Source organism: Schistocerca serialis, chromosome 1 (genome assembly GCF_023864345.2).
Source record: "Schistocerca serialis cubense isolate TAMUIC-IGC-003099 chromosome 1, iqSchSeri2.2, whole genome shotgun sequence".
Lineage (NCBI taxonomy): Eukaryota > Metazoa > Arthropoda > Insecta > Orthoptera > Acrididae > Schistocerca > Schistocerca serialis.
This window is the reverse complement of record NC_064638.1, coordinates 868,853,358-868,878,315: the sequence shown is the minus strand read 5'-3', so window position 1 is coordinate 868,878,315 and position 24,958 is coordinate 868,853,358. Positions and strand designations below refer to the sequence as shown.

The window sequence follows — 24,958 nt, the reverse complement described above, 5'->3', positions numbered from 1 at the left end:
TACTTTCTTTAATTTCTATTGTAAAATCTGAAGATGGTTACAGTACAGCCGAAAACAGGAATTTTATTAAAAAAGCTGTGCAATAAAGACAAACAAAAATTACGTGCACCGTGACCGCTCTCCAAATGGTCCCTTTATGCCGAATTCTGTTAAAGCTATGATCTCTAACGATACACGTATCATGATTTCTATATTATTTAACTGGTCAAATCGTTTGTACGGTTTCTTTTCACACAAAAACCGGCAAATAGGAAATGTAATACTGAGAAAGACTGTAGTCGAGCTGCGTAGAGCGCTATAAGACGAATACAGTGAAACTCATGAGAGATGTCACTCGCGGAAGGTGCAGTACGAGTTTTGTTTGTAATCTGACAACAGATGTTGACCTACGGAGAGAAAATCTGGCGAACAGAGACAGCGTCTTAGCTCCTTTCCGAGAAGGGAATTTCAGTCAGTAACTTTCTACATTACTTGCTGTGACGCACGACCCAAGTTCCACGATTACAAGCACCAGAATTGCTCGTGGGCCATACCCTTGACATTTGGTCGCAGTCGTACTATCTCAGGAAGAGTCGTCATATTACACATATGCTGCGGGATTTCGAACGGCGACCATGAAGAAAGACGAAGAGGGTGCTGCCTTCACTTCCTGGTCACATTGTCCATCACCTTCTTGGGATAAATTCTAAATACAGGGTAGGTGAGGTACTCAGCCTTGGTCTCTATTTACAGTTTTTACAACCCTCGCCCTTTCTATATATGGAACCTTCCCATTACCAAATTGACCAGTTCTTCAAACCACAGGATGTATGCGATATTGCAGTGCTTCTATTGTTTAGTTCCTTCGGACAGCCGCTATGAAATACATGAAATGTACTCGCAGTTGTGAATATGGACAACTATCAGCTGTGTAATGGAATGATGACAACGAAAATTTGTTCCGGACCGAGACTCGAAGCCGTATTTACCGCTTGTCGTTATCGGTCGCCTTACTAGTAGACTATCCAAGCAAGCTTCACGGCCATACCCAAACTTCCACTTGTCGTCAACGATGTGCCTACAACCTGTACTCGTGCATTCATTACGTGTATTCCCAATCAGGGGAGACATTTTAATGTTGACTACATATGAAAGTTTGGGACTAGGCTTGAGCCGTAAATGGATAGCCCAATGGTAAGGCGATCGCTCACGATAAGCAGGTTCGAGTCCGGTCCGGTACATTTCATTTACCGCAGGATGTGTCCTATCAACCGATCTCTTCTTTTGGACAAATGTCATAAATTTCTTTTATACTCAGTTCGATTCAGTACCTCTATATCACTTACCCCATCTACACATCTAATCGTCAGCATTCTTCTGTATCACCTCGTTTCAAAAGCTTCTATTCTATTCTTAGGTGGACTGTTTATTGTTCACGTTTCACTTCTGCACAAAGCTACACTCCGGGCAAATTTCTTCAGAACTGCATGCGCTACGGACCTTAAGGCTATGTAGCAACGCAAAATTTTGCTCTGAACACAAACCTTGCATTGAGGCGTCATTAATTGCACCAAATGTAGACATTTTCGTTATTTGAAAACTGTACGTTGTGCCCCATTCAGAAATATCACTTCGCTCCAAGCAGCGCCATAGCGATGAGCAACTTTTTTCATTTTCTGCTTAGCGTATACGGGAGTAGTTCATATGTTGAGAATGCTCTTACCTCGCTACAAAAGCTCCTAGAATCGCAGAACAACGCAACATAAGTAACTAAATCAACAAAACAGCTTACAGATAAAGTTGGAACAATACTTGCATAAAGCGAAATTATGTGTCATTGCGGTTCCTATTTCTCGTTTCTTACAATCTCATTTACCACAGACATTTAGAGTCTCATTTCACACATTCATAACAACCTTGATTCGACGTGACCATTTACTATATTTGGAAACAGTTGAAACGTACATATAAACGTAACATAACGACAAATTAGTAACATGTTAGTTGCAGATGAATCATATTTTATCACAGATGAAATAATCCATCAAAGACAAAGACGCGAAGATAGAGTTGAGCGTCTCGTTGACACAGAAGTCACAGAAGTCACAGGAGGCAGGGTACCAGTAAAATACGGGAGCAGAGGCACCTGTGAGATTGGATGGGAGGGTTGATGAGGGGAGTAGACATCCAGACTCCCTTCCACCAGCCGTTTCCGTAGCCAAGCTCTTGCTAAAGTTATAATACGAAAGTAAAAGGTAAAACCCTTGTTAAAGCCTCCGAAGATTGGGAACTGAATTCCTACGTGGAGCTTTCGGAAATAATTGCAGTCGTTAGTTTCTTCTCTCTTCAGAAGCCGGAAGGGATCACTCGACTAAACAATCATTTCTAGGCAAATGAGTCATTTCTAGCAGGTTCGTTGTACGAACTACTCGAACTCATTTCCTTTCGGTGAGTTTATTAAAGTCTGCTGGTAAGCGAACTGTGATAGTTTCGCAAAATGGACAACTGATCCTCGTCTGTTTATTTTATCTAGAACGCAGCTCGTATCACATCTAAAAAGTCACGAACAGGACCGCAGCAGAAAGAATATGAACAACTTTTGATCTGACAGCCTCAATCGTGGCTCAACAAACATCGTGCAAGCCTGCTATTCGCCTTTATACAATCAGACTCACCTGCACTTCCATTGTCAAACCAGTCAATAACACACCAAGCCGTCCAAAACAAAATAACATGACACAAGGTTTAAGCAAAAATGAGTATTATTCTCAGTTAAAGAAAATTACAGAGATACATGCGCCTTAACAGATCGCAGTTGGGAGGAGTAAACGTGAAGCGGGAAGTAACAAGTGAAGTATGTCAGAAAAAAGTCGGATATTGTTTTACAACGATAAAATTTTCTAAACTGATTACCGTGAAGTAAAGAAAATGTAGGCGTTGTCATTATGTCATAACTTGAAGCCGACGTTCGCCGTCCATTGTCGCCCAAAACACTAGGTTCACTGCATTTATTCCTCCATGGTTCACCGCCGTGATACCTCCCCGTGATGTCACTCTGACGCGCCCGTGCCCTGTTTCGACCGTTGGGGATATCTATCCAGTTTTAGGGTCATATCTCAAATAGCATCTGGTGCTTTGATTGTGTGGAGACGTAGCTGCTTCATCAAAAATACCAGCTTGCCTCGTTTACTGGTGTAGTAACCGATCTGATCGTAATCTAAAGTTTGAATAAATCACATTTCATTTGTAAGTGGAGCCTTTAAAGCAAAATTTTCTTTTGTATACATGAATTATAGTTGCGCTGTTTACCTTTATTCATTTCTCTGTTTTTCATTGCCTTCCAAGCTGCAAACACTCCGAGTCCCACTGTACCAACTTTCTCACTGCACACGACTACGTGACCGCGCTTATTGTTGGTGCAGCATCTCATGCCCTGAATTCCTCCCGCCGATAATTATTCATTGTTCACATACAGACCTTCTTTAAAAAAGATTCTGGCTAAAACAGCCGGAGACAGGGGTCATGTGGGTATGAGTTTTGTGTGTACGATTATATGAATGTGTGTGTGGTGGGGGGGGGGGGGGGGAGGGGGGGAGGTGTTTGCTAGTGTGCTTTGCTTCCTTTCTGAAGATGGCTTTGGCGGAAAACTTACGCGAACACTCTTTTCATCATGATTGCCTGCTGTCCTGCTGTTCGCCGTGTGGGTAGCAACCTATCCGCTTCACAGTGTAGTTATTCCCTCATGAAGTTCGTTGTAAATAATCCACCGCTCTTCAACAAGAACAATTATGTATACAATTACAGTACTAGAAGAATATAATGACATTCATCATGCCACACTAAGCTTATCTTTAACACAAATAGGGGTTCAAAATGCTGCACACAAAACATTGATCATTTATCCAACCAAAAGTTTTGATCACGTGCCAAGCGATATAAAATGCCTGAGAGACAGAAAAGTAAAAGTTGAAATTAACTTAAAACGTTTCTCTTCGACATTCCTCCTATTCCGCAAAAGACTTCCTATTATTGTAACGAAAATGGTGATGGGTAGGAATTTCTAACATCTGTCTGTCTTTAATTTTAAAAAACAAAAATCTAGTAAATGATCAGCATGAAGGCATATTTACAAAAAAGTTATTTGAATATAAAATGTCTCGTTCCATATTATGAGTTACCATGCAAATGGCACATGAAACATGAACCTAACTAGCTATCGGTATATCACAAAGAATGGTACAGGCGTATATACTTTGAAAAACTCAAAATGAAATTCAAAAGTAAGCCGAAGCAGATGATCAAAGTGGACATAAATTTCAATTATGGATTATTTGGTTATTCCTGAAAAACTGACCGAGTTACTGGCGATAAATATTCTGGGAAACCAAGCAAACAGGCTACTGTTGGAAAGGTAGGCCTACACTATGTTACACAAGTTAGGTTATCACTACTAAAAAAAAATGACTTACATACGTGTTAAAGCAAAATGTCCGTTCTAAGGGTTTGAGACCATTCCCTTAATCACATTTATAGCATTGCACAATCTAGAACATACTTAACAAGTTACATCTTTTTTACCCTGTAAATTTCTATTTTTGGTCACACACTGAATGACGCATCATAACTAGGATTTAAAAATGAGATGATGTGGAAACTACAGTGAAACTAATGCACTGACTACTAATAAAACAATAAATATAGTCCGCATAGAGGTACCTCTATGGTGTTCTGTTTCTTTGACATTTCAGCAATCGTTCACTTTGTAGACATGCACAAGATACGATAGCATGTCTTGCGTCTTCCGTCACTGCACACGTTTTTAGGATGCCAGCTTCATACGCTATCGATACAAGTACAGTAAAAGTGGAATTATATGGATTACGAAAGCGTGCTTTGCACGTCACTTCCTTCTCTTCTTGATTATTCGAAATATATCAACAACAAAAAAAGTTACATTAATGAAGTCAAACACGCATTTAAGAATAGAAAACGTCCGAAATTGCGTTCCTGACACTGTGTTATTCATGTAAGCTGTTATTTTTAATATTAAAACAGTCGTTGCGTGCACACGACAGGAATAACGAACACGAACCAATCGTAAACAGTAGTTTGCTAATGTTTTGGGCTATTTAAGATGGCGACTGGCCCTCACCACTCTGGTTTCAAAACAGCGCACAGCCTAAGTCCGTAGTGCCATTGGCCTTCCTTTTTTACCTTCATGCTGAGTATTCCAGACTTCACGCATTATGACTGCATGTCTTATATACAAGAATTTTTTCTTTTAGTCAATTATATGTGCTCTAAAATATAGTGTTACTAAAACGGGAAAAGAAAGAATGAAAATTGCTAGTATATTGTTAGAAGTCTTGCCGATTTAGAACAGTATTTGGATAACGCGTGTCCTTCATACGATGTTAAGTACGACGCGTTAAAAAAACGCGTCGATGAGGTTTTTAATTCACACGTAAGAACCGCGGACGGCTTATACAGGGTTTTTGAACGATCAACGCCAGTTCCTCGAGGTTTTAAAACGTTTTCCACGAAGATAAAAGAACACATTCCAAATGCCGGCATGATTCTGTTGAGGCCAAAAGAAGGAATGTATGGACTCTTAGCAGGGATGAACTTACTGAGATTGACAGAACAAATGTAAGTCATTTTGAAAGCAATAACATTTGTGTAGGGCTTTACAAGTCTCTGAAAATAGGAAATTTGAAGATATACTTCGTTTCCACATTAGCGCAGGATTGTAATAACTTTAAAACGCCTATGACACATTCATGAAAATCTGTTCCTCCCATATAGTCCAAGAAGATCTGATCAACAATTTCAGATGTATCATCGAAGAAACGTTTGTAAAGTATATTAATGAAGGTGTAACATATCCATGTTAATTACCTTTGGGTCTTATGATACTGTTGACATTAGAGACGGGAAGCAAATGTATCTTATAATGAGGCTATAAAAAACAAAATATCACACGTGTCACCCAAGGAAAATGTATTACAACGATAAAACACGGTATGCTGTCGGTCTATAATTCACAAAAGAATAAGATATAAACAGTACAAAGTAAGAAATAACGTGAGGTCTAGAAAAGGCACAGACAGGTATCGAAACGTGTCTTGTGAACACTGCGTTTTGCGAAAAGCAGAAAAGCAGATTTGTGTGAAAAAAATATTCTGTTAAAGCTGTCAAAATATTTTTTTTCCATACTACTGATCAAATTCACCTGCTTAGTCATCTTCAAGTAAACATTTAGGTATGTTCACGCGTAAAACATTATAAGATCTTACATTAAGTCATAAAAGAACACATCACAGAATACTCCAAGAGCATCGGAATTTCGTAAACCACACTAAACGCAAAATTCACAATTTCGTAAACTACACTAAAACGCATAATTCGTCTTAATGTGAACAATTATACGCCCAAATTCACAGTGAAGTACATGGTAATACGCTTTTGGATGTGGTTTTCGGGATGGCAATTTTCCTGTACTGTTCCCTCATGTCTAGTTATTTATTATCGCGTAATATGTGTGGTCTGTTAATGCAATACGTACGAGGTTCAAAAAATGGCTCTGAGCACTGTGGGACTTAACATCTGAGGTCATCAGTCCACTAGACTTAGAACTACTTAAACCTAATTATCCTAAGGACATCACATACATCCATGCCCGAGACAGGATTCGAACCTGCGACCCTAGCAGCCGCCTGGTTCCAGACTGAAGCACCTACAACCGCTCCACCACAGCGGCCGGATACGTACGAGGAAATGAAAATGTGCACCTGTAACTGAGCGAAGAGTTGAAACTAGCCAATAGTGTGGAATGAAACACTTTGTTTCAAATAAATTGACTGCCTCGGCGGAAAAAACAGATTATATAGTCGATTTAGAGAAGCTAAATTTCTTAAGCAAACAGACAAAAGTAACTTACACGTTCTGCACGATTATTAATACCTGACCCGCTAATAATGTTTGGAAATAGAATAAAATCGAAAAACTGAAACTAACAACATATTATTTTCGCCTTCCACGATTATATGAACGTATTTCAGTTCACCTGATAGCTCCCAGTCACAGAAATCCGTTTTGTTTTCATTTGACATGAAAGTTGTGCTGTCCAACGACGACATTAGTACACTTGTTGTCGGAAACACACGGTGACTGGGTGTTGTGTGCTGTCCTTAGGTTAGTTAGGTTTAAGTAGTTCTAAGTTCTAGGGGACTGATGACCTAAGATGTTAAGTCCCATAGTGCTCAGAGCCATTTGAACCATGGGTGAATGCGCCATATAACATGAACAAGTGTTGGCCACATGAACAAGTTCCAGATTAATGATTAAAAGCAGTGTAGGCCAAAGAGCTATTGTTGTCCACCATGAAGGGGCAATGGGTTTGATAGGGCGACTAGAGTTAATTTATGATTCGAAATTTAATCCCCAAGTTTATCACGATAACATGTAATTTATGATTCGAAATTTAATTTTCCAAGTTTATCACGAAAACATGAATGGGGATGAGTATCACAAATAAGATGAAGAGAAACTGATTCATAACATCCCAGCTTGTGGTATTGCCGTTTACGATAACGCACCTTATCACATTGTTCAGACAACCGAACTTAACTAGAAACGAGCTCTTACAAATTGTGCGTTATAATAAGCCATAGCCTGTTTTTTTAAAGCAGATGAGTTCTGAAGTAAGGGACATACTGTTCTGAGGCATCCATCACACCTTTGTGATATGATACCCACAATCTGTACATCAATAAACAAAAACCAGCAGAAAAAAGTTTCTTCCATTATTTTAACTACCCTAAAACAAATAACCAAATACTTTTTGTCGAAGCTTAACCAAGTGATTGGTTAAATGCTCAGGAACATGTAAGAGAAACTGAAAATGAATTTTGGCACAGAGATGGGTTGATGGAAGAAGCAAAGATAGTATAATGATTTATATTGGTCCAGTGAATAAAGATGAACATGTAACGAAGACAGTGATACGGAATCCGACGCGGCTGATGAAATTGGTACGGATTCAAATTCAAATGGCTGTAAGCACTATGGGACTTAACATCTGAGGTCATCAGTCCCCTAGACTTAGAACTACTTAAACCTAACTAACCTAAGGACATCACACACATCCATGCCCGAGGTAGGATTCGAACCCGTGACCGTAGCAGCAGTGCGGTTCCGGACTGAAGTGCCTAGAACCGTTTGGCCACAGCGGTCGGCTGGTACGGATTCCAAGGATACAGATACAACACATGAAGAATTTGGTGTCTACACCTTCTGTGATGGACCATGCTCTTCATGGCTCTAATCACCAAGGTGAGTGCAGTTTTCATTGCATAACTGTAGTCGCACAGCCCTTCCCTCCCGCCACAACCCCAATTACGTGCTGACTCACAATAAGCAGGCCGAAGCTCTCTCACTCCCAGATGCGATAAGTTGTGGTCCACCCAGTATACGAAGTGAAAACAGAAAACAGCAAAATCACGAAACGTGAACACGGGCCACATCGCGTCTGCACCCACCACAACTGACACAGCTATGCGCCTGAATGAATCTTGTAGCTTGTAGGGATGAGAAAAACCGACCGGTTAAAACCGATACCGGTATTTTAGTTCTAAATAAATAATATTTTTCGGGATTTCTCTGGTCTCGCTTATAACAGGTTCTTTTCTATTTGTTACTACTAACTGGTTAAAGAAGCTGGCGTATCTATTTGCCATAGGAGGAGTGCTAAAAACCAGGGTTTTTAAATAAAACTTTTTTTAAAGCGAGTGTTGTTTATTCCTAGCATCCATTGTCTTGAAATACTGGATGGTTACAAAAAATGGGGAAAGCGATCAGTTCCATTTGAATAACAATATGGACAGCTGGAAACAAGCAACAACACATGAGTCGGAACAGCATTGCTGAGACAGTGATGTACCTATTGCCAAATGGCGTGGCCTATTAGTTAACAAGCGTGTAGGTGCAATGTGCAAGACTTGCACTATCTGGTCTATACGATACTTTCTAGCTTTCGTCCTCAGACGTCAGTTATTTTGCAGGTGGTGCCACCCTAGTTTGGTTTTTTTTTACGAAATGCAGTAAAAATGAAGTACACCACTTCATTAGCTATAATACATTAAAAAATGGAATGAGCACAACAAACTTGCAGCATCTATAAGAAGCAAAACTTCACAATGTCCCTTATAAAAAATGGTAAATTTGATTGATATACACTATGTGATCAAAAGTATCCTGAACCCCCAAAAACATACGTCTTTCATATTAGGTACATTGTGCTGCCACCTACTGCCAGGCACTCCACATCAGCGACCTCAGTAGTCATTAGACATCGTGAGAGAGCAGAATAGGGCGCTCCGCGCAGCTCACGGACTTCGAACGTGTTCAGGTGACTGGGAGTCACTTGAGTCATACGTCTGTACGCGAGATTTCCACACTCCTAAACATCCCTAGGTCCACTGTTTCGGATGTGATAGTGAAGTGGAAATGTGAAGGGACACGTACAACACAAAAGCGTACAGGCTGACCTCGTCTGTTGACTGACAGTGACCTGCCGACAGTTGAAGAGGATGGTAATGTGTAATAGGCAGACATCTATACAGACCATCACACAGGAATTTCAAACTACATCAGGATCCACTGCAAGTACTCTGACAGTTAGGCGGGAGGTGAGAAAACTTGGATTTCAAGGTAGAGCAGCTGCTCATAACCAACACATCACGCCGGGAAACGCCAAACGACGCCTCGCTTGGTTTAAGGAGCGTAAACATTGGACGATTGAAGAGTGGAAAAACGTTATGTGGGGTGACGAATCACCACGGTGCACAATGTGGCAATCCGATGGCAGGGTGTGGGTATCGCGAATGCCTGGTGAACGTCATCTGCCAGTGTGTTTTGTGCCAACAGTAAAATTCGGAGGTGGTGTTATGGTGTGGTCGTGGTTTTCATGGAAGGGGCGTGCACCCCTTGTTGTTTTGCGTAGTACTATCACAGCACAGGCGTACATTGATATTCTAAGAACCTTCTTGCTTCCCATTACTGAAGAACAATTCAGGGATGGCGATTGCATCTTTCAACACGATCGAGCACGTGTTCATAATACACGGCCTGTGGCGGAGTGATCACGCGACAATAACATCGCTGTAATGGACTGGCCCGCACAGAGTTCTGACCTGAATCCTATAGAACACCTTTGGGATGTTTTGGAACGCCGACTCCGTGCCAGGCCTCGCCGACCGTCATCGATACCTCTCCTCAGTGCAGCACTCCGTGAAGAATGGGCCGCCATTCCCAAAGAAACGTTCCAGCACCATTGAACGTATGCCTGCAAGAATGGAAGCTGTTATTAAGGCTTAGGGTGGGCCAACACCATATTGAATTCCAGCATTATCGATGGGGGAGCCACGAACTTGTAAGTCATTTTCAGCAAGGCGTTTGGATACTTTTGATCGTATAGTGTACCCATAATTCCATAGACTTGCCATAAATTTGGGATAATAGCTTAACGCTTAATTTTGCGGTTGCTTCAGGGTGAAAAATTCTTGCACTCCGTCTTCAGGCCACAAGTGACCCATCGGGACCATCCGGCCGCCATGTCATCCTCGGCCGAGGATGCGGATAAGAGGGGCGTGTGGTCAGCACACCGCTCTCCCGATCGTTATGATGGTTTTCTTTGACCGAAGCCGCTACCATTCGGTCGAGTAGCTCCTCAATTGGCATCACGGGGCTGAGTGCACCCCGAAAAACGGCAACAGCGCATGGCGGCCAGGATGATCACCCATCCAAGTGCCGGCCGCGGCCGACAGCGCTTAACTTCGGTGATCTGACGGGAACCGGTGTAGCCACTGCGGCAAGGCCGTTGCCAGGGTGAAAAATTGGTACCATCCAAAAGTGACGCTGCAGTGAAGTCACCAGCTTATGACCTTTAGCTCTCGCCGTTGCAGCGCCTGTCTCCTTCAGCTTTACCAGCGTTGCTGGAGACAGTGAGACCGATAACTACCACAACCTCAGCCCCATATCGATCGAGACCTCCTTCTCTCTTTCACCTGCACTGAAATTTTTCATTATTTGTTAGTACGTTTATAACTCGAAATAACAGCAAATAAAAAACTGAGATATGATTATTTCGGAAAGTAGTTAATTTGAGCGAATTTAGCAGTCAGGTTAAACGGATGGCGAAAAAACCGGTATAATCGAAAATCGGTTGTTTCAGCAATAACCACCATCCCAAGTAGCTTGGCAACGCCAGAAAAATATCCCCGTGCAGAGTCTGGCAGGTTCTTTCCGCTTGGTACACGCTGTTTCAGCAACTGAGAGCTACACTCCAAGCAGCCAGATACGGGAGAAGGTCCTGCTTAAACACGATTTCAGTTCCGCGCATGCGCGTGAACCCGCTGGCAGCTGCTGAAACGAAGTAGACTGCCGATGCCTCCACTTGCGCAGCGTCAGCATAGCTGGAGCTGGGCGCCGTGCTACAGCGGTCGGCGCCCCCCACTTGGCCGTTGTCATAACCTTCCACGAAACAGACGTCTCGCCTGCCCTTCTCCTGGCTGCTGCAGAGGCGGAGGTCGCTGTGTCCTGATCCGCCTCGTCTGCTGCTTGTGGGACGCACCTCATCTCCAGCTTATCTGGGCTGTCAAAGTGTGTGCCTGAGGAGTACGCTTCCAGGCACGTGTGACTAAAAAATCGGAAGTGCGTCTGGCATTCGGTTGAAATTGGAAAGCGGTCACGTGTCGTCTCTTGGTCGTGTGGTGTGATCTTTGTCTTAAAACATAAATTTACGAAAGCTTTGTCAAGGATTCGATAGCAGCTAAATATTTGTGACAGGCAACACTCTAAATATGATTGCTGCTCGTTCCATTCGCAAGTAATTTAAGTTGTACTCTTAGGTTCCGTCTAAGGTCTAAGGCGCTGCAGTCATGGACTGTGCGGCTGGTCCCGGGGGAGGTTCGAGTCCTCCCTCGGGCATGGGTGTGTGTGTTTGTCCTTAGGATAATTTAGGTTGAGTAGTGTGTAAGCTTAGGGACTGATGGCCTTTGCAGTTAAGTCCCATAAGATTTCACACACAGATTTTCTTAGGTTCCTACTTAACCACACCCACAAAAATCTTCCCATATTCGAAAATAAACAGCCAAAAAATTTTTACTGAACTTTCTCATGTTGATAAATTAAAAGAAGCGACGTGTTTTACTCGGCGTAAAACTTTCAGTAGCTAGATCACGTAAATTCCTCTTCATTTTTTACAACTGTTTTCGACCAGCATAATTGTCACCTTCTGGTCTTCAAAACGTTTTTGTTGCTAAACATGCTCATTGCGTGTTAATGACATGTTGTCATTTAGGTGGATGAAATGTAGCACTTCATACATAGGTTTATCCCAAATAAAACATTTACATTTAAAAACTACCCTGTGCACATGACGATGTCAACAAACATAGCGCTCAAGATGATTCTTAATTCTTAAAAACCACACCCGAGGTCGGAATAACAACCATACTAGGAAAAGGACAGATTGCTGCTCACCCTAAAGATGGCCTTTAACATTTTAAAGAACATAGTTCTTATATAGGAAAAACAGCGATCTGTTATTATTATAAATAAACTAGAAGCAGTCTTGATCGCTTAACTTTTTTTAATGTGACCGGTTTCGATCTTTATATCAGATCGTCTTCGGACCATGAATGTCTGCTGGAGGCGGTGGCGCATGACAGTCCTCTTGTTTGTACACCACCAGCCACGAACAAGAGGATTTCCATGAGCCACCGCCTGCGGCAGACATTCATGGTCAGAAGACGATCCGATATTAAGATCGAAACCGGTCAACATTAAAAAAGTTAAGCGATCAAGACTGCTTCTGCTTTATTCGGAAAGATGTCCAATTGAGTTGCAGACACGTGTAATGAAAAGACTGTTACACATTATAGATTTCGGTCAAAGCTCCGATCGGAGCCGCCGGTGTTAACGGTCATGTGTGCTTGCTTATGTGAATTTATGTGTGTTTTCTTTGATGAAGAAGGCTTTGGGCGTAAGCTCTAATGTGTAACAGTCTTTTCGTCGTGCCTGTCTGCAACTCAGTGGGTCGCCTTTACGGTAGTTTTTTCTAATATTATTGACAACATACAGTGTGCATTTTACTGTATATTGTGATTTTTAAGAATTAACAAACATCTGTGAGCGCTACGTATACGGACATGGCGTTGCATAAGGTGATTTTTAAATGTAAATGTTTTATTTCTGACAAACCTTAGTATGAAATGCTATATTTTATCCACCGTAATGACCCGATGTCATGTGGCTCTAACTCGCAATGAACATGTTTAGTAACAAGTGAGAAATAAAGACGAATTTATGCGATCTTGTCTGTTGAAATGTTTTCAGTCAAACACTTATGAAGGGCAGGAACATATATATATATATATATATATATATATATATATATATATATATATATATATATAATTTTGCATGGGGGCTTAATTAAATATAATGCAAACAATTTTTAATTTTAGTCGCTGTGTGTCCAGTTACATAGTCTCGTAACCGGTTGGCCCTGACTAGTATTACTGACTGCTTAGAATAACAACAAAGAATGAAAGAAAACTTCCGTTAACACAATTAATTAATTAAGTCCCCAGCAACTATAAAAGCTACGAAACAAAACTACACAACAATAAAGCACAAATGTAACTGTTCTGTGTGTGGAAGTATGATTCAACGTACATATCTGGCACGGTTCTTCCTCAGTAAGACAAGGTGTTTTAAATACCATTTACACTGAATTGATTAAATAAAACTGAAATACTACAATTTCACATAGAAACCCGAATTACAGTCTAATACATGAACACAAGCCAGATGCTTTGTTGACTGAACCTGTGACCAAGAGGCATTGTTATTTAGCACATTTGAAATAAAAAATAAAAGATTTTCTTTACCTTCATATATATTGACGAAACATACACTCTGATCATTACAACATCCGCAATCGAACAGCATCGGCTGTCTAGCCCATCAGAACAACTGCATACAACATGCTCACAACTAGTCACGGCTACATCAGAACTCCTACTGCCCACTTCTCAATAAGCACTCTCCACGACGACTTCTCGACAAGCACTGCCAGTGGAGGCGGCTGAATAATACTCTTTGGCGCAATCTCTGGCGCTGTGACTCAGTGTAGCCACCTTTCATATGCCCCTCCTCCACGGGCTAGAATTTGATGGTATTTTTGCCAGCATTGGTGGTGAAAATACCACCAAATTCGTCCAAAAAATACAGACAAAAATTAAAAAGTAATATTAATAAGTAAATGTCACGTAACTAAATAAATTTTGGCTTTGCACTGACCTTTCAATAACCTAATATATAAAATACAGTAAGGAATACAAATGCTTGCATACATATGATTTTACATAATAGTTTACACAAGTATCCTGTGGTTAAACAATTCAGTCAATAGTGTCAGCAATGACGAATAGGTGCAGGTAAGAGTCTCATAACATCTCATAAACAGTAAACACACAAAAAATCAGTTTATACAAATATTCACATAAAATCCTTTCAGTAGTTCAATAAACAAGTAGAGCTCCTCAGAGTAGTTGACAGTTCCAACAGTAGCACCTCGCAATGATCAACAGGTGCAAATAGCAGTCTCATAACATTTCATCAGCAGTATTTAAACAGTTTCAACAGTGGCACCCAGTAGTGTTGAACAGGTGCAGACACCAACAAGTGACATCATTTCAGCAGAAGCAGTCCATCAGTGGCACCCAGTAATGTTGAACAGGTGCAGACACCAACAAGTGACATCATTTCAGTAGAAGCAGTCCATCAGTGCACCCAGTAATGTTGAGCAGGTGCAGACACCAACAAGTGACATCATTTCAGTAGAAGCAGTCCATCAGTGGCACCCAGTAATGTTGAACAGGTGCAGACAGCAACAAGTGACATTATGTCAGTAGAAGCAGTTCCATCAGTGGCACCCAGCAATGTTGAACAGGTGCAAACACCAACAAGTGACAATATGTCAGTAGAAGCAGTTCCATCAGTGGCACCCAGCAATGTTGAACAGGTGCAGACACCAACAAGTGACATCATTTCAGTAGAAGCAGTTCCATCAGTGGCACCCAGCAATGTTGAACAGGTGCAGACACCAACATGTGACATTATGTCAGTAGAAGCAGTTCCATCAGTGGCACCCAGCAATGTTGAACAGGTGCAGGTAACAGTCTATAATATCCACTATCACTAATCAGACAGCTCATCAGAGTTCATTAGCACAAATTAAACATTTCCAAGCAGCATCCATCATGTTGAACAAGTGCACGTAAAAGTCCATAATATTCACTATCACTAATCAGACAGTTCATCAGAGTTTATCAGCAGAAATTAAACATTTCCAAGTGGCACCCAGCAATGTTGAATAGGTGCAAGCACGAACAACAGTTTGAATGCACACACAATTGCTTTTACAAAATTATTATCAATGCTCTTACACTAAACATACAAATTATACTAAACACACAAATGATATCAGATAATTGTCATATTAAATACTACAAATACACAAATATCAGTAAACCTATAATATTTATGGGTGTCAGTGTAAGCCACAACAAACAAGTAAAATAATATTTAGGAGATAGGTCGGTACCAATTATTTGGGATTAGGAAGGGGAAACACACAAAACACACTCACTCATCTTTCATCCACATTAAGTATGTAAGTAGCGTGAATAAAAGGACGCTATGTGCAAGAAGCATGAAGCGCCCTTTGAATGTATCCTGATAGCTAAAAGAGCCACGCGCACTTTGAATAAGAAAATGCTACTTGACACTGAAATCAATATAAAAGATAGGGTCGCCACCAACTCTAGCCACACGACAAAGAAGAAGTAGCACCGAGTCGGAAAATTACTTAATTTATTAATAAGAAAAACTCACAAAAGAACATTCATTGTAAAGTCATTGATAAAGAATGGGATGTAGTTATTAATGTGATCCAGGCATTCTTCCCGTGAATCAAATATTGAGTAAAGTAAATAGGTCGTGAACACCATGCGTAAGTGCAGCCTGCAGCAAGATTCGTGAAAACACGATCTATTCCAGAGCATTTGTTTCAGATAAAAAAAGGGACACTAATCACTACACCTGTGCACATGGAAATGCTATAGGTGGGCCAACAAGGAAAACTACAAGGTAAATGGCGAAGGTAACGGCGACGTAACATCGGTACACAAGATAAGATTGAAGGCAAAATTATTTATTCCTTAAAACATTGATGTAGTGCATCTATAGACTGCTGTTGCATGCTAACTATGTACAATTGCTTGTGAAATACTATACGTTTCATAAAAGACTCGCGTGCCCACTCGGTCCGCGGAGACAATTTCTATGGACCGTGGCCAAATTTTAATCACACGAGACAAAGAAAATTCACAAATACACAAAAATTACCACGATCCGGAAAAGATTAGAAGCATACACACACAGTTGTAGGCACATAAACACTCACACTGAACCGAGGGCACTTCAACATATGCAACTCCCTTGTGCTGCGTTCCTCTCACGGATCAAAGTGAAGACCGCATTGGGAATCAAACTGAAAGTCTACAAAAGCCTTGCATTCCCTGCTGTAACCCAGCAAGTAAATCTTTATAAGACGAAATTCGTGACCAAAAGCTAAAAGCTCCCCCCTCTATGTGACAACGCGCCACGCGGTCAGTCCAACTCACCCTTCTTCAACTGGAGCACAGCTGTGTACGCTTCCCGTACCGGCGGCAGACTGTCTCCCGCTTCTCCAGCCTCTTCCACGCTCCGCGTGGACCGGAAAACCCCAGGATGCCATTTCCGCCACCAACCTAACGCAGGTGGATTTCTCCCAAGTAGCGGAAACCTCTTTGCCGACTTGACCACTACGAGAGTTGGCAATGAAAGGTGCCTACAGCACCCTTTCATCACCCCAAACGTCCCGGAGAAGACTGTGCCGCGAATTTTCTCGCCATGCTAGGAGATTCGCCAACAGTCTTCGAAACAAACATACCCTAACGAGTAACAATTGCAACAGTAAACAGCAGCACAAAGGAGTTGATTAATCTGTTATATCCAAGTGAGCTTTATCTGACCTTAGTCAATAATTGTGACCTCATGCGGTCCGCAAAGCAAACAGAACAAATTAAATTAAGCGTGATATACTACGCTAACATCATGTCATCTGACCTACTACGACCACAACCATGAGACATTATTTTAAAATTGCTTTAACCAACTATCAAAAGTTAACATAGAGACATAGGTGAATAGGTACATAATATATGTAAATATATAAACAAATACAATGATGCAAAATCATTATCACGAACCAAAGCAGTATCATCTGGTGCTGACATATGTAAAAACATGCAAGTGAAAGTGCAAAATACAATATTCACAACAAATATAGTGATACAAAATCATTAATGAACCCAGTGGTATGACAGCTGGTAAATAATCACCTATGGAAAATAAGACATGAGTACAAAAACACATCCAGAAATCAACTCGTTGACACGCTGTCATTTTTCAGTTTCGCCACATGGTTGTTTCACTGGGTATTCTCTTTAGGTGCTGGGGTGGGCGTCTCTTCTAAAGGCGACTTGGAGGATAAGCTACTAGGGGACCACAACACTGAACTGGGGAGTTCGCAGCGGCGTTGATTGTAACGTCCGTTGTAACCCAGGTTGTTCATCCTAGACAGCACCCCGCGACGTTGCCTCGTGCCCGTTTCCACCCTCTGCGTCCATACTGTGGGATGGTTCGGCGTTGCAGATTTGCAGGACATCGCCACTTGTGGGCCCTGCCTCATCATCGAGAAGGCGGCTTGGCGGTCGCCGTCCGTGTGTTGTGGAGGAATGTGTTTTACCGACACACGCCCCCGTCTCCTGTCGTGTCAATGGGGAGACACGCGCTCTTCTGCGTCGCATCGAGGTCGACGTAAACTCGTGCGGATGTCGGGCTTGAGACCCGCTTATCACCTCTTTGCACCGTCTCAGCTGATGCGTCAGTGGTGGGACCCGCTTCCCTCCGGGCAGTGGGCGTTACCTCACCGCAGCGGCCGTCTGGACTAGCGGCGCTCAGGGATCGGCGGCCTCGCCTGGTGTGCGTCATACTTTCCCTTTCGCTTGTCAGATGACTAGCGCATGGGGTGGAACGCCGGCCATCAGCTGGCGCTACCGTGGTGACACGCCTGCGGGCTCCGGTGTGAGCCTGCGCTTGGCGGAAGACCAGCATCCCCTCCCCTCTGATGGGGAAACAGCTGTGACCGCTCGCCGCACCACTGCTCCGCCGTTGATACCAGGGTTCTGCAACGCCTGCCGGTGGACCAAGCCCTGTGCTTTCTGATGCAGAGGCTCCCTAGGCGGCCTTGCACCCACTTAAGAACTGCGCTCACAGAGATCATTACAAAATATCATGTGTACAGATTACCACAAAATCTTCGGAGTTTCTCACTCCTGATCAATACATGGAATAGTGCCCAAAATTAACTTGACAAAAAGGGCCTTCTTAACAATACCAACAAAAAATGAGGAAAATTACATAACCAATACTCAAACAAACAAAAAATCATTTTTATAAAATATAGTTCCAGCATTACATCTGCTGTCAATCATTCAGGGTAGATCTTGTACAAGGTTTGGTCAGCATTTGGATAGGATTTGGCGCCGCTGCTAACTACAGACACGAAACTCTACCTACTCCTAACTACGCTCTCACACACAATCTACACAGCTCGTACTAGTCACCACCACCATATAGCCCGACTACAATTCCCACATATAAACAAAATATTCCTTTCAACACCAATACCCATATCGTTGTTCATTGACTGCTCCTCCAAGGTTTGCAGAACATGTTTGCTGATCTGTGAAAAATTTCCGAGACTTCCTTTCTATGGACATTGCATAATAAAAGTTATGATTAATGAGACACAGAAGGTTCATTCAAGTCACATCTGGAATGGTAAATGTTTCAACATCTATTCATCAGACTAATGCAATAGGTCAGTGTGCATAAAAATGAAAATAAAAATCATCCTGTCCTATTAGCAAACACATAAACACTTCGTCCTATAAGTACATAAAAAAATACTGTCAAAAGAAATCCATTGTCCAGGGCCATGAGTACCCAACTTACTGCTATCATAAGATACTCATAATGATTACGCACTTACTCACCACATGTCCCCAGGGGTCCTCACCTACCGTCATGTTATTTTAGCTTGGAGGTAGTCGCATTGATTCTCTATTAAATATCAAGCTGCTTGAGGTTATAAGCTGTTTCCATATACATCTTCTGGGGTTTCACACCCTGGTGTCCTCAACCGTACTTAGTAATATGTGACGGCAAGTTACACTTTCCAAATATCTTATAAGATGGCAACTCTGAAAATCAAATACTATTAATCTCCCTTCATACACAAGTCCTTCACCTACAAGTCACCAAGTTGCTTCATTAACATCGCAGTACATTTGAAAAATCTCACTGAATCATGCTCACCTAAGGGGAATAAGAACACTAAAACTGTAATTTATCATCAAGAATTACCTTACGACTATTGACTCGCCACGCCAACACACCCGATACCTTTTTAGTCATCAAAGAACGAAAGCCATCTTACTGTAATAGGGAACACTTCATATGAGCCTCTTGATCATTCACATTCAGACGTTTTGAAGCAGCACAACACTACTCCTTTCTGCTGAGAAGAAGAAATAACTACACACATATTGGGGGACCCTTTACAATTCATAGAAAATATAAACTTTAATTTTAATCACACCAGAGTGAATCAAAACATTGGAAAATATACACTGTAATTTTACGAAACAGAGGCGACTGGGTTTACCGCGGGCACACCAATACTGTGGCCCTCCCTCAACAAATCTTCCCTAATATCGTCTTCCTTTATTCAAATGCACATCAATATCATCAATAGCACCGGTCCTCATTTAGTTTGACGCCAACCGAGCCAGCCAACAGTCATTGATCCCTTTGATTAGAGGCATTTGTCGGATTGTGCCACGGGTTTGCGGGACGAATTTCAACACCCACTGGTGGACCACCCGTACTGTTTACGGCACCCCTGTTGTTGCTTGTTCGATAATTATTCTGGAGTCGGTCACGACTACCGTTCCTAGGTCCGCTGTAATTGCGCCTAAATCTCTGCTCATTACCATATCTTCTAAACTCCCAGGGGTGTCTTTGATTTCCTCTAGGCGAATGATGACCATTGGCATAGTTTGTTCTGCCCGCGTTCCGTGAGGAGTCGCGACGCTGCCAACGCTCGCGCATTCTGTAACTCTCAGGCGACTCATTACGTCTGTATTGCCACCTGCCTCTACGGCTGCGGCTTTGCTTGCGCGGCCGCTGCTCGTAGGCGCTCTGACCGTAATTCTGCGTGGTGCCATTCGCATCGCACTCAAGCTCTGAAAGGAAATTGCGAAACCCCTCTACGTCATCCTTACATCGTCCTGCAAGGATAACGTGCCGCAACTGCATTGGAAACTTTCCCAGGCAAATACGGATAATTTCTGCAGGTCCATAAGGATCGTCAAGATGTTCATTCGCCTGCAGCATGTGCTCGAACATCTGCACAGGGCTGGAGAATTTTGACCTGTTTAACTCTGGTAGCATAATGAGTCCGTGTTTTACACGACTTTGCGCTGCCACTGACCAATATATCGACAGGAAGTGTTGACGAAACTCCCCAACAGTGTAGCAATTGCGTGCAATTGACCTCATCCGCGCCGCTGGCTCACCTTCGAGGTAGCCGCACATATACTCTATTTTGTGCGCACTGGGCCACGTAGCAGGGAGGGAGAACTCGAACTGCTGTAACCAGGCCCGCGGGTGAATCCCCGTAGCCGAGTTACGGAAGACTTACAACTTCCTCACGGTCAGAAAATGTTTAAAGTCAAATTCGTGAGTTTCCCTTGGCGAACGTTCCTGAGGGAATCCGCGCCGTTCCCACCTGGTACAAGATCCGTGATCATGACGATGATCAAATTCGCCATCGTTCCCGGAATCATCGTCGGAATAATGGCCCTTTCGTTCATTTCTTTCAACTTCATGGGCCTTTAACCCTTTTAGGTGAAGTTCTAAACGGGCCATGCGCTCACATATTCCCTCGATAACCTCTTTTTGTTGTATTTTTATTTCACACTGTCCACGCCGACATTTCGTTATCGTCCGTATTTCGTCTGCATCCGCTGATGACGAGGTAATCGTTTCCCTATTATTGTCAGACTTACGCGCCACTGCGTCTGAGATCCTGGCTATTTCTTCTCGCATCTCTCGGTGGGCCGTGTCTTGTTTTGTTTCCGTGAGCCCTTGCTCTCGCTCGAGAGCTATTATCGCCTGGCTGAGGGTTTCTACCTGCGCGCTAAGGTGGACCGGGCACTTAGCCGCAGTGTCCTCTATTCGGGACACAAGAGCCGCGTGGTCACTCTGGCATTGTTCTGCTAACGCGCGGAGATCCCTCGCGGAATTTTGTCCTACTCGGGACTCAAGAGCCGCTTGTTCACTCTGGCATTGTTCTGCTAGTATACCTATATTCCCAGCGAACCTTTCTTCTTGCTCCATCATCTGCTTGCTAATGACTTGCTGCCCCTCTTCTAAGGCGGAGATGCGTTGGTCAATGATCGCCAGTTTCTCCCCAACACCCTGTATTATTTCACTACTCAATCTTTTATTTGCTTCCTCGATATCCCTTTTATTACTGTCTAGTAATTGCCGTAGCATAGTCTGTAATGAATTTGCATCTATCGACTGATTCGAAAACACTACACCGGGCTCAGGATGGACAACACTTGTGCTTGCGTTTTCTGCGTTTCGTTCCTGGTCGGACTCGACGTTCTGATCTCGTCCTTGTTCAGAGTTGTTGTCTGACTGGTTTTTCCGATCGCGGCTCCCTGAACAGCTACGCGTCTCCATCATAAGGATAGTTACTCCGTGCTCCAAAATACAAGAATAGTACCAAAGTCTCCTAATGGACTCACAGTCCCCACAAGGCAGCCAAGACAAGGCACAGGACAAGAATCGACCCACACTTGTAACACAAATAGAATACCGAATCACAATGTCTATACAGTAATACATATACAAGATAAAACATGTAAGAAAATGCACACCTATATCATAAATTCACGTAAATTCTGTATCACAGAAAGACAATATACCAATTAGCACATCCAACCGAAAATAACTAATCCTCACTGCGCATCAGAAGATCTCTGGTTTACCGAAATCCGTGAGCAGGGTAAGCCATGTGTAAGTAGCGTGAATAAAAGGACGCTATGTGCAAGAAGCATGAAGCGCCCTTTGAATGTATCCTGATAGCTAAAAGAGCCACGCGCACTTTGAATAAGAAAATGCTACTTGACACTGAAATCAATATAAAAGATAGGGTCGCCACCAACTCTAGCCACACGACAAAGAAGAAGTAGCACTGAGTCGGAAAATTACTTAATTTATTAATAAGAAAAACTCACAAAAGAACATTCATTGTAAAGTCATTGATAAAGAATGGGATGTAGTTATTAATGTGATCCAGGCATTCTTCCCGTGAATCAAATATTGAGTAAAGTAAATAGGTCGTGAACACCATGCGTAAGTGCAGCCTGCAGCAAGATTCGTGAAAACACGATCTATTCCAGAGCATTTGTTTCAGATAAAAAAAGGGACACTAATCACTACACCTGTGCACATGGAAATGCTATAGGTGGGCCAACAAGGAAAACTACAAGGTAAATGGCGAAGGTAACGGCGACGTAACATCGGTACACAAGATAAGATTGAAGGCAAAATTATTTATTCCTTAAAACATTGATGTAGTGCATCTATAGACTGCTGTTGCATGCTAACTATGTACAATTGCTTGTGAAATACTATACGTTTCATAAAAGACTCGCGTGCCCACTCGGTCCGCGGAGACAATTTCTATGGACCGTGGCCAAATTTTAATCACACGAGACAAAGAAAATTCACAAATACACAAAAATTACCACGATCCGGAAAAGATTAGAAGCATACACACACAGTTGTAGGCACATAAACACTCACACTGAACCGAGGGCACTTCAACATATGCAACTCCCTTGTGCTGCGTTCCTCTCACGGATCAAAGTGAAGACTGCATTGGGAATCAAACTGAAAGTCTACAAAAGCCTTGCATTCCCTGCTGTAACCCAGCAAGTAAATCTTTATAAGACGAAATTCGTGACCAAAAGCTAAAAGCTCCCCCCTCCATGTGACAACGCGCCACGCGGTCAGTCCAACTCACCCTTCTTCAACTGGAGCACAGCTGTGTACGCTTCCCGTACCGGCGGCAGACTGTCTCCCGCTTCTCCAGCCTCTTCCACGCTCCGCGTGGACCGGAAAACCCCAGGATGCCATTTCCGCCACCAACCTAACGCAGGTGGATTTCTCCCAAGTAGCGGAAACCTCTTTGCCGACTTGACCACTACGAGAGTTGGCAATGAAAGGTGCCTACAGGACCCTTTCAAATACTACTGTGTAATTGAATAGTGTTAACTTGTAAATGCAATTCTGTCCAAAATTTTATGTTCAACTTGTGTATCAAGTAGTAGTGGCAGCAATGTATAACAGTCAATAATAGTTAGTCAACGTCATAGTCATCATGTCAAGACCAATGTTTGCCAAGCCAAATCAAAATGTATGGTTTCTGAACAACTGTCAGTGTACCAAGATATGCAAATGCTTCCTCTCTCCAAAAAAAAAATATATATATACTGCTTATTGATGTAACAAAGTGTTTGTGTAGACAATCTTCTTCCACTTGAGTGTTCTAGTCTGCTATCTTCATCCTCCTTGTTCCATATAGACAAAAAAAAATGCTCCTCACTTACTTCACCTCTCATACACCAAAACTCCAATATCCATTATCATCACATAATCTTAATACTTCAATAATACCTCTTACGTCGATACATATAAACCTTATCATCAATATCATTTACCTTACCTCTTGTCCACCAAAACTCCAATAATCATCAACTTCACACAATCTCAATACCTCAATAATACCTCTTCAATACGTCGATACATATAAACCTTATTACCAATATCATTTCCCTTCCATAACAACTCTTTCCTCTACTCAGTCTCCTCGAACAAGTACAGATAAAATCCTAGTGCAAACTTCAATTCATCATCCCATGCAATCTGAAGACACTATGTCCACACACAACCTCTGTGTAGTCCACCTGAGCCAAATCTTCCACTCATTATGAATTATAAAATACATTTTGGTTACCTTGTCCATCATAAAATAAAAGAAATGCATACATGACCTCTAACAGCCTTCAGTTTGAATAAATTTCAGTAAGTAGGTGTGAGTACGTAGCATGAAAGATCACATAAGACTTTGAATGAATAATTCGTAATATTTCACAGTGTGTACACCACTTCAAGAATCATGGCAAAACAGAAACAAACATGAAGTATTTCTTGCGTCAAGTGTCACTTGCTATTTCAATTGCTCACGAAGAATGCAGTGTAATAACTGTCAATGGTCTAACCCTAGTGTTGGTATGTCATGTCGTTAGCTTCCTTCCTATTAGCATAAATTTATACAGCTTCCAAAAAACCTCCAGCTCATGTAACTCCAATGAAGTTTCTTGTACCAACGTCGTTCGTAGAATTATAGCAGTTCTTTTTCTTATCTTAAAATATAAGGCACTAAGCGTAAGCAAAACATGTAATGCGAGTAAATATACCAGTAGAGAACAGAATGTCAACAAATGGATGTAGCACAATCCCTACAACAAGACTCTGCCAAGCAAACAATTTATAATTAATGCCATAGTGTGACCTAAACTCCATGTTCGTACATTTCTATATACCAAATTAAAGAGTAGTTATGACAACAAAACAGAAATGTATAAATGTGCAATCCATACGC

At 42.1% G+C, this 24,958-nt stretch overlaps 1 protein-coding gene and 1 pseudogene across 1 annotated transcript in view; one reads left to right on the top strand and one right to left on the bottom strand.

Moving 5' to 3' along the window:
• LOC126485920 (CD63 antigen-like) overlaps positions 1-24,958 on the top strand; it is a 436,694-nt gene that overhangs the window by 260,382 nt on the left and 151,354 nt on the right. The gene's annotated exons all lie outside the window — the stretch shown is intronic.
• Positions 10,746-10,863, bottom strand: LOC126425135 (5S ribosomal RNA; annotated as a pseudogene).